The 22,682-nt window shown below is 45.9% G+C and overlaps 1 protein-coding gene across 4 annotated transcripts in view; it reads right to left on the bottom strand.

Annotated features, from left to right (window-relative positions):
* LOC140396046 (sulfotransferase 1A1-like) overlaps positions 1–22,682 on the bottom strand; it is a 102,258-nt gene that overhangs the window by 67,959 nt on the left and 11,617 nt on the right. The window contains exon 1 of one of the 4 annotated variants that reach the window (XM_072484120.1): positions 12,382–12,518. The exons of 2 other annotated variants lie outside the window; for them this stretch is intronic. The gene's annotated coding sequence lies outside the window, so the exon portion shown is untranslated. Of the gene's footprint in view, positions 1–12,381; positions 12,519–22,682 lie in introns of those variants that run through there. One more of the 4 variants, XM_072484121.1, reaches the window with a different exon arrangement.

The following is a 22,682-nucleotide window of genomic DNA, read 5'->3' as shown; positions in this document are numbered from 1 at the left end:
ACACACACTGATTCACACTACCACATGCACTCACACACACACACACACACACACTGATTCACACTCCCACATGCACTCACACACAAACACACACACACACTGATTCACACTTCCACATGCACTCACACACACACACAGTGATTCACACTCCCACATGCACTCACACTCACACACACACTGATTCACACTCACACATGCACTCACACACACACACTGATTCACACTCCCACATGCACTCACACACACAGACACACACACACTGATTCACACTCCCACATGCACTCACACACACACACACACTGATTCACACTCCCACATGCACACACACACACACACACACTGATTCACACTCCCACATGCACTCACACACACACACACACTGATTCACACTCCCACATGCACTCACACACACACACACACACACTGATTCACACTCCCACATGCCCTCACACTCACACACACACACACTGATTCACACTCCCACATGCACTCACACTCACACACACACTGATTCACACTCCCACATGCACTCACACACACACACACACACACACTGATTCACACTCCCACATGCACTCACACACACACACACACACACTGATTCACACTCCCACATGCCCTCACACTCACACTCACACACACACACACTGATTCACACTCCCACATGCACTCACACACACACACACTGATTCACACTCCCACACGCACTCACACACACACACACACTGATTCACACTCCCACATGCACTCACACACACACACACACTGATTCACACTCCCACACGCACTCACACACACACACACTGATTCACACTCCCACATGCACTCACACACACACACACTGATTCACACTCCCACATGCACTCACACACACACACTGATTCACACTCCCACATGCACTCACACACACACACACACTGATTCACACTCCCACATGCACTCACACACACACTGATTCACACTCCCACATGCACTCACACACAAACACACACACACACTGATTCACACTCCCACATGCACTCACACACACGCACTCACTGATTCACACTCCCACATGCACTCACACACAAACACACACACACAGATTCACACTCCCACATGCACTCACACACACACACACACACTGATTCACACTCCCACATGCACTCACACACACACACACACTGATTCACACTCCCACATGCACTCACACACACACTGATTCACACTCCCACATGCACTCACACACACACACACTGATTCACACTCCCACATGCACTCACACACACACACACACACACACACTGATTCACACTCCCACATGCACTCACACACAAACACACACACACACTGATTCACACTCCCACATGCACTCACACACACACACACGCACACTGATTCACACTCCCACATGCACTCACACACACACACACTGATTCACACTACCACATGCACTCACACACACACACACACACACACACTGATTCACACTCCCACATGCACTCACACACACACTGATTCACACTCCCACATGCACTCACACACACACACACTGATTCACACTCTCACACGCACTCACACACACACACACTGATTCACACTCCCACATGCACTCACACACACACACACTGATTCACACTCCCACATGCACTCACACAAACACACACACACACACACTGTTTCACACTCCCACATGCACTCACACACACACTGATTCACACTCCCACATGCACTCACACACACACACACTGATTCACACTCTCACACGCACTCACACACACACACACTGATTCACACTCCCACATGCACTCACACACACACACACACTGATTCACACTCCCACATGCACTCACACACACACACACACACACACTGATTCACACTCCCACATGCACACACACACACACTGATTCACACTCCCACATGCACTCACACACACACACACTGATTCACACTCCCACATGCACTCACACACACACACACACACACACTGATTCACACTCCCACATGCACTCACACACAAACACACGCACACACTGATTCACACTTCCACATGCACTCACACACACACACACACTGATTCACACTCCCACATGCACTCACACTCACACACACTGATTCACACTCCCACATGCACTCACACTCACACACACACTGATTCACACTCCCACATGCACTCCCACACACTGATTCACACTCCCACATGCACTCACACACACACACACACTGATTCACTCTCCCACATGCACTCACACACACACACACACACTGATTCACACTCCCACATGCACTCACACTCACACACACACTGATTCACACTCCCACATGCACTCACACACACACACACACACTGATTCACACTCCCACATGCACTCACACACACACACACACTGATTCACACTCCCACATGCGCTCACACACACACACACACTGATTCACACTCCCACATGCACTCACACACACACACACACTGATTCACACTCACACGTGCACTCACACACACACACTGATTCACACTCCCACATGCACTCACACACACACACACACACACTGATTCACACTCCCACATGCACTCACACACACACACACACTGATTCACACTCCCACATGCACTCACACACACACACACACTGATTCACACTCCCACATGCACTCACACACACACACACTGATTCACACTCCCACATGCACTCACACACACACACACACACACACACTGATTCACACTCCCACATGCCCTCACACTCGCACTCACACACACACACTGATTCACACTCCCACATGCACTCACACACACACACACTGATTCACACTACCACATGCACTCACACACACACACACACACACACTGATTCACACTCCCACATGCACTCACACACACACTGATTCACACTCCCACATGCACTCACACACACACACACTGATTCACACTCTCACACGCACTCACACACACACACACTGATTCACACTCCCACATGCACTCACACACACACACACACTGATTCACACTCCCACATGCACTCACACAAACACACACACACACACACTGTTTCACACTCCCACATGCACTCACACACACACTGATTCACACTCCCACATGCACTCACACACACACACACTGATTCACACTCTCACACGCACTCACACACACTGATTCACACTCCCACATGCACTCACACACACACACACACTGATTCACACTCCCACATGCACTCACACACACACACACACACACTGATTCACACTCCCACATGCACACACACACACACACACTGATTCACACTCCCACATGCACTCACACACACACACACTGATTCACACTCCCACATGCACTCACACACACACACACACACACACTGATTCACACTCCCACATGCACTCACACACAAACACACGCACACACTGATTCACACTTCCACATGCACTCACACACACACACACACTGATTCACACTCCCACATGCACTCACACTCACACACACTGATTCACACTCCCACATGCACTCACACTCACACACACACTGATTCACACTCCCACATGCACTCACACACACTGATTCACACTCCCACATGCACTCACACACACACACACACTGATTCACTCTCCCACATGAACTCACACACACACACACACACTGATTCACACTCCCACATGCACTCACACACAAACACACACACACACTGATTCACACTCCCACATGCACTCACACACACGCACTCACTGATTCACACTCCCACATGCACTCACACACAAACACACACACACACTGATTCACACTCCCACATGCACTCACACACACACACACACACTGATTCACACTCCCACACGCACTCACACACACACACACACTGATTCACACTCCCACATGCCCTCACACTCACACTGATTCACACTCCCACATGCACTCACACACACACACACTGATTCACACTCCCAAATGCACTCACACACACACACACACACACACTGATTCACACTCCCACATGCACTCACACACAAACACACACACACACAGATTCACACTCCCACATGCACTCACACACACACACACGCACACTGATTCACACTCCCACATGCACTCGCACACACACACACTGATTCACACTACCACATGCACTCACACACACACACACACACACACACTGATTCACACTCCCACATGCACTCACACACACACTGATTCACACTCCCACATGCACTCACACACACACACACTGATTCACACTCTCACACGCACTCACACACACACACACTGATTCACACTCCCACATGCACTCACACACACACACACTGATTCACACTCCCACATGCACTCACACAAACACACACACACACACACTGTTTCACACTCCCACATGCACTCACACACACACTGATTCACACTCCCACATGCACTCACACACACACACACTGATTCACACTCTCACACGCACTCACACACACACACACACTGATTCACACTCCCACATGCACTCACACACACACACACACTGATTCACACTCCCACATGCACTCACACACACACACACACACACACTGATTCACACTCCCACATGCACACACACACACACTGATTCACACTCCCACATGCACTCACACACACACACACTGATTCACACTCCCACATGCACTCACACACACACACACACACACACTGATTCACACTCCCACATGCACTCACACACAAACACACGCACACACTGATTCACACTTCCACAAGCACTCACACACACACACACACTGATTCACACTCCCACATGCACTCACACTCACACACACTGATTCACACTCCCACATGCACTCACACTCACACACACACTGATTCACACTCCCACATGCACTCACACACACTGATTCACACTCCCACATGCACTCACACACACACACACACTGATTCACTCTCCCACATGCACTCACACACACACACACACACTGATTCACACTCCCACATGCACTCACACTCACACACACACTGATTCACACTCCCACATGCACTCACACACACACACACACACTGATTCACACTCCCACATGCACTCACACACACACACACACTGATTCACACTCCCACATGCGCTCACACACACACACACTGATTCACACTCCCACATGCACTCACACACACACACACACTGATTCACACTCACACGTGCACTCACACACACACACTGATTCACACTCCCACATGCACTCACACACACACACACACACACTGATTCACACTCCCACATGCACTCACACACACACACACACTGATTCACACTCCCACATGCACTCACACACACACACACACTGATTCACACTCCCACATGCACTCACACACACACACACTGATTCACACTCCCACATGCACTCATACACACACACACACACACACACTGATTCACACTCCCACATGCCCTCACACTCACACTCACACACACACACTGATTCACACTCCCACATGCACTCACACACACACACACTGATTCACACTACCACATGCACTCACACACACACACACACACACACTGATTCACACTCCCACATGCACTCACACACACACTGATTCACACTCCCACATGCACTCACACACACACACACTGATTCACACTCTCACACGCACTCACACACACACACACTGATTCACACTCCCACATGCACTCAAACACACACACACTGATTCACACTCCCACATGCACTCACACAAACACACACACACACACACTGTTTCACACTCCCACATGCACTCACACACACACTGATTCACACTCCCACATGCACTCACACACACACACACTGATTCACACTCTCACACGCACTCACACACACTGATTCACACTCCCACATGCACTCACACACACACACACACTGATTCACACTCCCACATGCACTCACACACACACACACACACACTGATTCACACTCCCACATGCACACACACACACACACACTGATTCACACTCCCACATGCACTCACACACACACACACTGATTCACACTCCCACATGCACTCACACACACACACACACACACACTGATTCACACTCCCACATGCACTCACACACAAACACACGCACACACTGATTCACACTTCCACATGCACTCACACACACACACACACTGATTCACACTCCCACATGCACTCACACTCACACACACTGATTCACACTCCCACATGCACTCACACTCACACACACACTGATTCACACTCCCACATGCACTCACACACACTGATTCACACTCCCACATGCACTCACACACACACACACACTGATTCACTCTCCCACATGAACTCACACACACACACTGATTCACACTCCCACATGCACTCACACTCACACACACACTGATTCACACTCCCACATGCACTCACACACACACACACACACTGATTCACACTCCCACATGCACTCACACACACACACACACTGATTCACACTCCCACATGCGCTCACACACACACACACACTGATTCACACTCCCACATGCACTCACACACACACACACACTGATTCACACTCACACGTGCACTCACACACACACACTGATTCACACTCCCACATGCACTCACACACACACACACACACACACTGATTCACACTCCCACATGCACTCACACACACACACACACTGATTCACACTCCCACATGCACTCACACACACACACACACTGATTCACACTCCCACATGCACTCACACACACACACACTGATTCACACTCCCACATGCACTCACACACACACACACACACACACTGATTCACACTCCCACATGCCCTCACACTCACACTCACACACACACACTGATTCACACTCCCACATGCACTCACACTCACACACACACTGATTCACACTCCCACATGCACTCACACACACACACACACTGATTCACACTCCCACATGCACTCACACACACACACACACACACTGATTCACACTCCCAAATGCACTCACACACACACACTGATTCACACTCCCACATGCACTCACACACACACACACACACACACACACTGTTTCACACTCTCACACGCACTCACACACACACTGATTCACACTCCCACATGCACTCACACTCACACACACACACACACTGATTCACACTCCCACATGCACTCACACACACACACACACACTGATTCACACTCCCACACGCACTCACACACACACACACTGATTCACACTCCCACACGCACTCACACACACACACACTGATTCACACTCCCACACGCACTCACACACACACACACTGATTCATACTCCCACAGGCACTCACACACACACACACTGATTCACACTCCCACATGCACTCACACACACACACTGATTCACAGTCCCACATGCACTCACTCACACACACACACTGATTCACAATCCCACATGCACTCACACACACACACACACACACACTGATTCACACTCCCACATGCACTCACACACACACACACACACACTGATTCACACTCCCACATGCACTCACTCACACACACACACTGATTCACACTCCCACATGCACTCACACACAAACACACACACACACTGATTCACACTCCCACATGCACTCACACACTCACACACACACTGATTCACACTCCCACATGCACTCACACACACGCACACTGATTCACACTCCCGCATGCACTCACACACAAACACACACACACACTGATTCACACTCCCACATGCACTCACACACACACACACACTGATTCACACTCCCACACAAACACACACACACACTGATTCACACTCCCACATGCACTCACACACATACACACACTGATTCACACTCCCACACACACTCACACACACACACACACTGATTCACACTCCCACATGCACTCACACTCACACACACACTGATTCACACTCCCACATGCACTCACACACACACACACTGATTCACACTCCCACATGCACTCACACACACACACACACACGCTGATTCACACTCCCACATGCACTCACACACAAATACACACACACACTGATTCACACTCCTTCATGCACTCACACACACACACACACACACTGATTCACACTCCCACATGCACTCACACACACACACACTGATTCACACTCCCACATGCACTCACACACACACACACACACACACTGATTCACACTCCCACATGCACTCACACACACACTGATTCACACTCCCACATGCACTCGCACACACACACACACTGATTCACACTCTCACACGCACTCACACACACACACACTGATTCACACTCCCACATGCAGTCACACACACACACTGATTCACACTCCCACATGCACTCACACTCACACACACACACTGATTCACACTCCCACATGCACTCACACACACACACTGATTCACACTCCCACATGCACTCACACACACGCACACTGATTCACACTCCCGCATGCACTCACACACAAACACACACACACACTGATTCACACTCCCACATGCACTCACACACACACACACTCTGATTCACACTCCCACATGCACTCACTCACAAACACACACACACACTGATTCACACTCCCACATGCACTCACACACATACACACACTGATTCACACTCCCACACACACTCACACACACACACACACTGATTCACACTCCCACATGCACTCACACTCACACACACACTGATTCACACTCCCACATGCACTCACACACACACACACTGATTCACACTCCCACATGCACTCACACACACACACACACACACTGATTCACACTCCCACATGCACTCACACACAAACACACACACACACTGATTCACACTCCCACATGCACTCACACACACACACACACACACTGATTCACACTCCCACATGCACTCACACACACACACACTGATTCACACTCCCACATGCACTCACACACACACACACACACACACACTGATTCACACTCCCACATGCACTCACACACACACTGATTCACACTCCCACATGCACACACACACACACTGATTCACACTCTCACACGCACTCACACACACACACACTGATTCACACTCCCACATGCACTCACACACACACACTGCTTCACACTCCCACATGCACTCACACTCACACACACACACTGATTCACACTCCCACATGCACTCACACACACACACTGATTCACACTCCCACATGCACTCACACACACACACACACTGATTCACACTCTCACACGCACTCACACACACACACACACTGATTCACACTCCCACATGCACTCACACACAAAGATTCACACTCCCACATGCACTCACACACACACACACACACACTGATTCACACTCCCACATGCACTCACACTCACACACACACACACAGATTCACACTCTCACATGCACTCACACACACACTGATTCACACTCCCACATGCACTCACACACACACACACTGATTCACACTCCCCCATGCACTTACACTCACACACACACACACTGATTCACACTCCCACATGCACTCACACACACACACTGATTCACGCTCCCACATGCACTCACACACACACACACACACACTGATTCACACTTCCACATGCACTCACACACACACACACACACACACTGATTCACACTCTCACACACACACACACACACACACTGATTCACACTTCCACATGCACTCACACACACACACACACTGATTCACACTCCCACATGCACTCACACACACACTGATTCACCCCCCCACATGCACTCTCACACACACACACACACACACACTGATTCACACTCCCACATGCACTCACACACACACTGATTCACACTCCCACATGCACTCACACACACACTGATTCACACTCCCACATGCCCTCACACACACACACACACACACACGGGTTCACACTCCCACATGCACTCACACACTCACACACACTGATTCACACTCACACATGCACTCACACACACACACACTGATTCACACTCACACATGCACTCACACACACACACTGATTCACACTTTCACACACACACACACACACACACACACTGATTCACACTCCCACATGCACTCACACACACACACACTGATTCACACTCCCACATGCACTCACACACACACACTGATTCACACTCCCACATGCACTCACACACACACACACTGATTCACACTCCCACATGCACTCACACTCACACACACTGTTTCACACTACCACATGCACTCACACACACACACACTGATTCACACTCTCACACACTCACACACACACACACACACACTGATTCACACTCACACATGCACTCACACACACACTGATTCACACTCCCACATGCACTCACACACACACACTGATTCACACTCTCACACACACACACACACACACACTGATTCACACTCCCACATGCACTCACACACACAGACACTGATTCACACTCCCACACGCACTCACACACACACACACACACACACACTGATTCACACTCTCACACACACACACACGCACACACACACTCACACACACACACACTGATTCACACTCTCACACACACACACACACTGATTCACACTCCCACATGCACTCACACACACACACACTGATTCACACTCCCACATGCACTCACACACACACACACTGATTCACACTCCCACATGCACTCACACACACACACTGATTCACACTCGCACATGCACTCACACACACACACTGATTCACACTCTCACATGCACTCACACTCACACACACACACACACTGATTCACACTCCCACATGCACTCACACACACTCACACACACACACACACTGATTCACACTCCCACATGCACTCACACACACACACACACTGATTCACACTCCCACATGCCCTCACACACACACACACTGATTCACACTCCCACATGCACTCACACACTCACACACACACTGATTCACACTCCCACATGCACTCACACTCACACACACACTGATTCACACTCACACATGCACTCACACACACACACACTGATTCACACTCCCACATGCACTCACACACACACACTGATTCACACTCTCACACACACACACACACACTGATTCACACTCCCACATGCACTCACACACACACACACTGATTCACACTCCCACATGCACTCACACACACACACTGATTCACACTCCCACATGCACTCACACACACACACACTGATTCACACTCCCACATGCACTCACACTCACACACACTGTTTCACACTACCACATGCACTCACACACACACACACTGATTCACACTCTCACACACTCACACACACACACACACACTGATTCACACTCACACATGCACTCACACACACACTGATTCACACTCCCACATGCACTCACACACACACACACTGATTCACACGCTCACACACACACGCACACACACACACACACACACTGATTCACACTCCCACATGCACTCACACACACAGACACTGATTCACACTCCCACACGCACTCACACACACACACACACACACACTGATTCACACTCTCACACACACACGCACACACACACTCACACACACACACACACTGATTCACACTCTCACACACACACACACACTGATTCACACTCCCACATGCACTCACACACACACACTGATTCACACTCCCACATGCACTCACACACACACACACACACACACTGATTCACACTCCCACATGCACTCACACACACACACACTGATTCACACTCCCACATGCACTCACACACACACACTGATTCACACTCCCACATGCACTCACACACACACACTGATTCACACTCCCACATGCACTCACACACACACACACACTGATTCACACTCCCACATGCACTCACACACACACACTGATTCACACTCCCACATGCACTCACACACACACACACTGATTCACACTCCCACATGCACTCACACACACACACTGATTCACACTCCCACATGCACTCACTCACACACACACACTGATTCACAATCCCACATGCACTCACACACACACACACACACACTGATTCACACTCCCACATGCACTCACACACACACACACTGATTCACACTCCCACATGCACTCACACACACACACTGATTCACACTCCCACATGCACTCACACACACACACTGATTCACACTCCCACATGCACTCACACACACACACACTGATTCACACTCCCACATGCACTCACACTCACACACTGATTCACACTCCCACATGCACTCACACACACACACACTGATTCACACTCCCACATGCACTCACACACACACACTGATTCACACTCCCACATGCACTCACACACACACACTGATTCACACTCTCACATGCACTCACACTCACACACACACACACACTGATTCACACTCCCACATGCACTCACACACACTCACACACACACACACACTGATTCACACTCCCACATGCACTCACACACACACACACACACACACACTGATTCACACTCCCAGTCCGAGGACCAGTCTCACGCTAGTTACATACCAGACCTGTACGAACAGGAAAAACCAAGTTGGTATCACAAATGCCCTGCTTTTGTGTTTCAGAGTTGTTTGGTGTGGGTGTGAGACCAGAGCTCAGTTTTCACGCGCACAACTAATTACTCACTAGGCAACAGGACACGGAAATTCTTATGTTGACATCGAAGTAAACTTTGGAATCTGAAATAAATCACTGCTCCCAATGTGCTCTCCTCTACTTTGGGAAGGTTAAACACAGACTGGGCGACCGTTTGCGGAATATCTTCACTAAGCCGTAAGATCGACCCCCAACCTCCCCGCCACTCGACATTTTCACTCAGAATCTTGCTCTCATGTCCACGTGTCTGCCCCTGACCTGCTCCAATAAGACCATCAGACACAGGAGCAGAATTAGGCCACTCGGCCCATCGAGTCTGCTCCGCCATTCAATCACGGCTGATATTTTTCTCATCCCCATTCTCCGGCCTTCTCCCCAGAACCCCTGATCCCCTTATTGATCAAGAACCTATCTATCTCTGTCTTTTTTTTCTTTTAAATACCTTTATTCAAATTTTCAACAGATTTTCAACAAACCCCCCCCTACAGAAAAAAGAAACAAGGACATAAGAACCCAACCTGCAAGAATTATACATCGAATTTCCCCAAACTACAATCACCCCCCATATAACAATAAAAACACAAAGAGGGAAACACCCCACCCTAACCCAAACGCCATCCCAGAAGAAACAAAATCCCTCTCCAGCTTGATGAACCCTGCCATGTCATTGATCCAAGCTTCCACGCTGGGGGGGGCTTCGCATCCTTCCACAGTAACAAAATCCTCCGCCAGGCTACCAGGGACGCAAAGGCCAGAATACCGGCCTCTTTCGCCTCCTGCACTCCCGGCTCATCCGACACCCCAAATAATGCCAATCCCCAGCTCTGCTCGACCCGGGCGTTCACCACCTTGGACATAGTCCTCGCAAAACCCCTCCAAAACCCATCCAGTGCCGGGCATGACCAGAACATATTGACGTGATTTGCTGGGCTCCCTGAGCACCTCACACATCTGTCCTCCACCCCAAAGAACTTACTCAACTTCACCCATGTCATATGCGCTCTGTGAACAACTTTAAACTGAGCCTGGCGCAGGAGGAGGAAGAATTAACCCTACTCAGGGCATCAGCCCACAGACCACCATCTATCTCCTCCCCGAGCTCCTCCTCCCACTTGCCCTTTAGCTCCTCCACCGAGGTCTCCTCCTCTTCTGTCAAACACACACTGATCCACAAACTCACACACCTACACACTAATTCACAGACTCACACACACACTGATTCACAAACTCACACACCTACACACTAATTCACAAACTCACACACACACTGATCCACAAACACACACCTACACACTAATTCACAAACTCACACACATTGATTCACAAACTCACACACACAGACTGATTCACAAACTCACACACACACTAATTCACAAACTTACACACACACTGATCCACAAACTCAAACACACACTGATTCACAAACTCACACACACACTAATTCACAAACTTACACACACACTGATCCACAAACTCACACACCTACACACTAATTCACAAACTCACACACACTGATCCACAAACTCACACACACACTGATCCACAAACTCACACACACACTGATTCACAAACTCACACACACACTGATTCACAAACTCACATACACACTGATTCACAAACTCACATACACACTGATTCACAAACTCACACACACACTGATTCACAAACTCACACACACACTGATTCACAAACTCATACACACATTGCTTCACAAACTCACACACACACTGATTCACAAACTCATACACACACTGATTCACAAACTCACACACACACTGATTCACAAACTCACACACATTGATTCACAAACTCACACACATTGATCCACAAACTCACACACACACTGATTCACAAACTCACACACACAGATTCACAAACTCACACACACACTGATTCACAAACTTACACACACACACTGATTCACAAACTCACACACACGCTGATTCACAAACTCACACACACACACTGATTCACAAACTCACACACACACTGATTCACAAACTCACACACATTGATTCACAAACTCACACACATTGATTCACAAACTCACACACACACTGATTCACAAACTCACACACACACTGATTCACAAACTCACACACACACTGATTCATGAACTCACACACAGACGGATTCACAAACTCACACACAATGATTCACAAACTCACACACACACTGATTCATAAACTCATACACACACTGATTCACAAACTCACACACACTGATTCACAAACTCACACACACTGATTCACAAACTCATACACACACTGATTCACAAACTCACACACACACTGATTCACAAACTCACACACAATGATTCACAAACTCACACACACTGATTCACAAACTCACACACACTGATTCACAAACTCACACACATTGATTCACAAACTCACATACACACTGAGTCACAAACTCACACACACTGATTCACAAACTCACACACACACTGATTCACAAACTCACACACACTGATTCACAAACTCACACACATTGATTCACAAACTCACACACACACTGATTCACAACTCACACACACACTGATTCACAAACTCACACACACACTGATTCACAAACTCATACACACTGATTCACACACTCACACACACACTGATTCACACACTCACACACACTGATTCACAAACTCACACACAATGATTCACAAACTCACACACACACTGATTCACAAACTCACACACACTGATTCACAAACTCACACACATTGATTCACAAACTCACACACACACTGATTCACAAACTCACACACACACTGATTCACAAACTCACACACACACTGATTCACAAACTCACACACACTGATTCACAAACTCACACACAATGATTCACAAACTCACACACACACTGATTCACAAACTCACACACACTGATTCACAAACTCACACACATTGATTCACAAACTCACACACACACTGATTCACAAACTCACACACACACTGATTCACAAACTCATACACACTGATTCACAAACTCACACACACACTGATTCACAAACTCACACACACACTGATTCACAAACACACACACTGATTCACAAACACACACACTGATTCACAAACTCACACACACACTGATTCACAAACTCACACACACTGATTCACAAACTCACACACAATGATTCACAAACTCACACACACTGATTCACAAACTCATACACACACTGATTCACAAACTCACATACACTGATTGACAAACTCACACACACACTGATTCACAAACTCACACAGACACTGATTCACAAACTCACACACACACTGATTCACAAACTCACATACACACTGATTCACAAACTCATACACACACTGATTCACAAACTCACACACAGACTGATTCACAAACTCACACACACACTGATTCACAAACTCACACACACACTGATTCACAAACTCACATACACACTGATTCACAAACTCACACACACACTGATTCACAAACTCACACACACACTGATTCACAAACTCATACACACACTGCTTCACAAACTCACACACACACTGATTCACAAACTCATACACACACTGATTCACAAACTCACACACACACTGATTCACAAACTCACACACATTGATTCACAAACTCACACACACACTGATTTACAAACTCATACACACACTGATTCACAAACTCACACACACATTGATTCACAAACTCACACACACACTGATTCACAAACTCACACACACACTGATTCACAAACTCACACACACACTGATTCATGAACTCACACACAGACTGATTCACAAACTCACACACAATGATTCACAAACTCACACACACACTGATTCATAAACTCATACACACTGATTCACAAACTCATACACACTGATTCACAAACTCACACACATACTGATTCACAAACTCATACACACACTGATTCACAAACTCACACACACACTGATTCACAAACTCACACACAATGATTCACAAACTCACACACACACTGATTCACAAACTCACACACACACTGATTCACAAACTCACACACACTGATTCACAAACTCATACACACACTGATTCACAAACTCACACACACACTGATTCACAAACTCACACACAATGATTCACAAACTCACACACACACTGATTCACAAACTCACACACACTGATTCACAAACTCACACACATTGATTCACAAACTCACATACACACTGATTCACAAACTCACACACACTGATTCACAAACTCACACACATTGATTCACAAACTCACACACACACTGATTCACAAACTCACACACACACTGATTCACAAACTCACACACACACTGATTCACAAACTCATACACACTGATTCACAAACTCACACACACACTGATTCACACACTCACACACACTGATTCACAAACTCACACACAATGATTCACAAACTCACACACACACTGATTCACAAACTCACACACACTGATTCACAAACTCACACACATTGATTCACAAACTCACACACACACTGATTCACAAACTCACACACACACTGATTCACAAACTCACACACACACTGATTCACAAACTCACACACACTGATTCACAAACTCACACACAATGATTCACAAACTCACACACACACTGATTCACAAACTCACACACACTGATTCACAAACTCACACACATTGATTCACAAACTCACACACACACTGATTCACAAACTCACACACACACTGATTCACAAACTCACACACACACTGATTCACAAACTCATACACACTGCTTCACAAACTCACACACACACTGATTCACAAACTCACACACACACTGATTCACAAACACACACACTGATTCACAAACACACACACTGATTCACAAACTCACACACACACTGATTCACAATCTCACACACACTGATTCACAAACTCACACACACTGATTCACAAACTCACACACACTGATTCACAAACTCATACACACACTGATTCACAAACTCACATACACTGATTGACAAACTCACACACACACTGATTCACAAACTCACACAGACACTGATTCACAAACTCACACACACACTGATTCACAAACTCACATACACACTGATTCACAAACTCATACATACACTGATTCACAAACTCACACACACACTGATTCACAAACTCACACACACACTGATTCACAAACTCACACACACACTGATTCACAAACTCACACACATTGATTCACAAACTCACACACATTGATTCACAAACTCACACACACACTGATTCACAAACTCACACACACACACTGATTCACAAACTCACACACACACTGATTCACAAACTCACACACACACTGATTCACAAACTCACACACACACTGATTCACAAACTCATATACACACTGATTCACAAACTCACACACACACTGATTCACAAACTCACACACACACTGATTCACAAACTCACACTGATTCACAAACTCACACACACACTGATTCACAAACTCACACACACTGATTCACAAACTCATACACTCACTGATTCACAAACTCACACACACACTGATTCACAAACTCACACACAATGATTCACAAACTCACACACACACTGATTCACAAACTCACACACACTGATTCACAAACTCACACACATTGATTCACAAACTCACATACACACTGATTCACAAACTCACACACACTGATTCACAAACTCACACACATTGATTCACAAACTCACACACACACTGATTCACAAACTCACACACACACTGATTCACAAACTCACACACACACTGATTCACAATCTCATACACACTGATTCACAAACTCACACACACACTGATTCACACACTCACACACACTGATTCACAAACTCACACACAATGATTCACAAACTCACACACACACTGATCCACAAACTCACACACACTGATTCACAAACTCACACACATTGATTCACAAACTCACACACACACTGATTCACAAACTCACACACACACTGATTCACAAACTCACACACACTGATTCACAAACTCACACACAATGATTCACAAACTCACACACACACTGATTCACAAACTCACACACACTGATTCACAAACTCACACACATTGATTCACAAACTCACACACACACTGATTCACAAACTCACACACACACTGATTCACAAACTCACACACACACTGATTCACAAACTCATACACACTGATTCACAAACTCACACACACACTGATTCACAAACTCACACACACACTGATTCACAAACACACACACTGATTCACAAACACACACACTGATTCACAAACTCACACACACACTGATTCACAATCTCACACACACTGATTCACAAACTCACACACACTGATTCACAAACTCACACACACTGATTCACAAACTCATACACACACTGATTCACAAACTCACATACACTGATTGACAAACTCACACACACACTGATTCACAAACTCACACAGACACTGATTCACAAACTCACACACACACTGATTCACAAACTCACATACACACTGATTCACAAACTCATACACACACTGATTCACAAACTCACACACACACTGATTCACAAACTCACACAGACACTGATTCACAAACTCACACACACACTGATTCACAAACTCACATACACACTGATTCACAAACTCATACACACACTGATTCACAAACTCACACACACACTGATTCACAAACTCACACACACACTGATTCACAAACTCACACACACACTGATTCACAAACTCACATACACACTGATTCACAAACTCACACACACACTGATTCACAAACTCACACACACACTGATTCACAAACTCATACACACACTGCTTCACAAACTCACACACACACTGATTCACAAACTCATACACACACTGATTCACAAACTCACACACACACTGATTCACAAACTCACACACATTGATTCACAAACTCACACACACACTGATTTACAAACTCATACACACACTGATTCACAAACTCACACACACATTGATTCACAAACTCACACACACACTGATTCACAAACTCACACACACACTGATTCACAAACTCACACACACACTGATTCATGAACTCACACACAGACTGATTCACAAACTCACACACAATGATTCACAAACTCACACACACACTGATTCATAAACTCATACACACTGATTCACAAACTCATACACACTGATTCACAAACTCACACACATACTGATTCACAAACTCATACACACACTGATTCACAAACTCACACACACACTGATTCACAAACTCACACACAATGATTCACAAACTCACACACACACTGATTCACAAACTCACACACACACTGATTCACAAACTCACACACACTGATTCACAAACTCATACACACACTGATTCACAAACTCACACACACACTGATTCACAAACTCACACACAATGATTCACAAACTCACACACACACTGATTCACAAACTCACACACACTGATTCACAAACTCACACACATTGATTCACAAACTCACATACACACTGATTCACAAACTCACACACACTGATTCACAAACTCACACACATTGATTCACAAACTCACACACACACTGATTCACAAACTCACACACACACTGATTCACAAACTCACACACACACTGATTCACAAACTCATACACACTGATTCACAAACTCACACACACACTGATTCACACACTCACACACACTGATTCACAAACTCACACACAATGATTCACAAACTCACACACACACTGATTCACAAACTCACACACACTGATTCACAAACTCACACACATTGATTCACAAACTCACACACACACTGATTCACAAACTCACACACACACTGATTCACAAACTCACACACACACTGATTCACAAACTCACACACACTGATTCACAAACTCACACACAATGATTCACAAACTCACACACACACTGATTCACAAACTCACACACACTGATTCACAAACTCACACACATTGATTCACAAACTCACACACACACTGATTCACAAACTCACACACACACTGATTCACAAACTCACACACACACTGATTCACAAACTCATACACACTGATTCACAAACTCACACACACACTGATTCACAAACTCACACACACACTGATTCACAAACACACACACTGATTCACAAACACACACACTGATTCACAAACTCACACACACACTGATTCACAATCTCACACACACTGATTCACAAACTCACACACACTGATTCACAAACTCACACACACTGATTCACAAACTCATACACACACTGATTCACAAACTCACATACACTGATTGACAAACTCACACACACACTGATTCACAAACTCACACAGACACTGATTCACAAACTCACACACACACTGATTCACAAACTCACATACACACTGATTCACAAACTCATACACACACTGATTCACAAACTCACACACACACTGATTCACAAACTCACACACACACTGATTCACAAACTCACACACACACTGATTCACAAACTCACACACACACTGATTCACAAACTCACACACATTGATTCACAAACTCACACACATTGATTCACAAACTCACACACACACTGATTCACAAACTCACACACACACACTGATTCACAAACTCACACACACACTGATTCACAAACTCACACACACACTGATTCACAAACTCACACACACACTGATTCACAAACTCATATACACACTGATTCACAAACTCACACACACACTGATTCACAAACTCACACACACACTGATTCACAAACTCACACTGATTCACAAACTCACACACACACTGATTCACAAACTCACACACACTGATTCACAAACTCATACACTCACTGATTCACAAACTCACACACACACTGATTCACAAACTCACACACAATGATTCACAAACTCACACACACACTGATTCACAAACTCACACACACTGATTCACAAACTCACACACATTGATTCACAAACTCACATACACACTGATTCACAAACTCACACACACTGATTCACAAACTCACACACATTGATTCACAAACTCACACACACACTGATTCACAAACTCACACACACACTGATTCACAAACTCACACACACACTGATTCACAATCTCATACACACTGATTCACAAACTCACACACACACTGATTCACACACTCACACACACTGATTCACAAACTCACACACAATGATTCACAAACTCACACACACACTGATTCACAAACTCACACACACTGATTCACAAACTCACACACATTGATTCACAAACTCACACACACACTGATTCACAAACTCACACACACACTGATTCACAAACTCACACACACTGATTCACAAACTCACACACAATGATTCACAAACTCACACACACACTGATTCACAAACTCACACACACTGATTCACAAACTCACACACATTGATTCACAAACTCACACACACACTGATTCACAAACTCACACACACACTGATTCACAAACTCACACACACACTGATTCACAAACTCATACACACTGATTCACAAACTCACACACACACTGATTCACAAACTCACACACACACTGATTCACAAACACACACACTGATTCACAAACACACACACTGATTCACAAACTCACACACACACTGATTCACAATCTCACACACACTGATTCACAAACTCACACACACTGATTCACAAACTCACACACACTGATTCACAAACTCATACACACACTGATTCACAAACTCACATACACTGATTGACAAACTCACACACACACTGTTTCACAAACTCACACAGACACTGATTCACAAACTCACACACACACTGATTCACAAACTCACATACACACTGATTCACAAACTCATACACACACTGATTCACAAACTCACACACACACTGATTCACAAACTCACACACACACTGATTCACAAACTCACACACACACTGATTCACAAACTCACACACACACTGATTCACAAACTCACACACATTGATTCACAAACTCACACACATTGATTCACAAACTCACACACACACTGATTCACAAACTCACACACACACACTGATTCACAAACTCACACACACACTGATTCACAAACTCACACACACACTGATTCACAAACTCACACACACACTGATTCACAAACTCATATACACACTGATTCACAAACTCACACACACACTGATTCACAAACTCACACACACACTGATTCACAAACTCACACTGATTCACAAACTCACACACACACTGATTCACAAACTCACACACACACTGATTCACAAACTCACATACACACTGATTCACACACACACACT

This window comes from Scyliorhinus torazame, chromosome 19 (assembly GCF_047496885.1).
Source record: "Scyliorhinus torazame isolate Kashiwa2021f chromosome 19, sScyTor2.1, whole genome shotgun sequence".
Lineage (NCBI taxonomy): Eukaryota > Metazoa > Chordata > Chondrichthyes > Carcharhiniformes > Scyliorhinidae > Scyliorhinus > Scyliorhinus torazame.
This window is presented reverse-complemented; position numbering and strand designations above follow the sequence as displayed.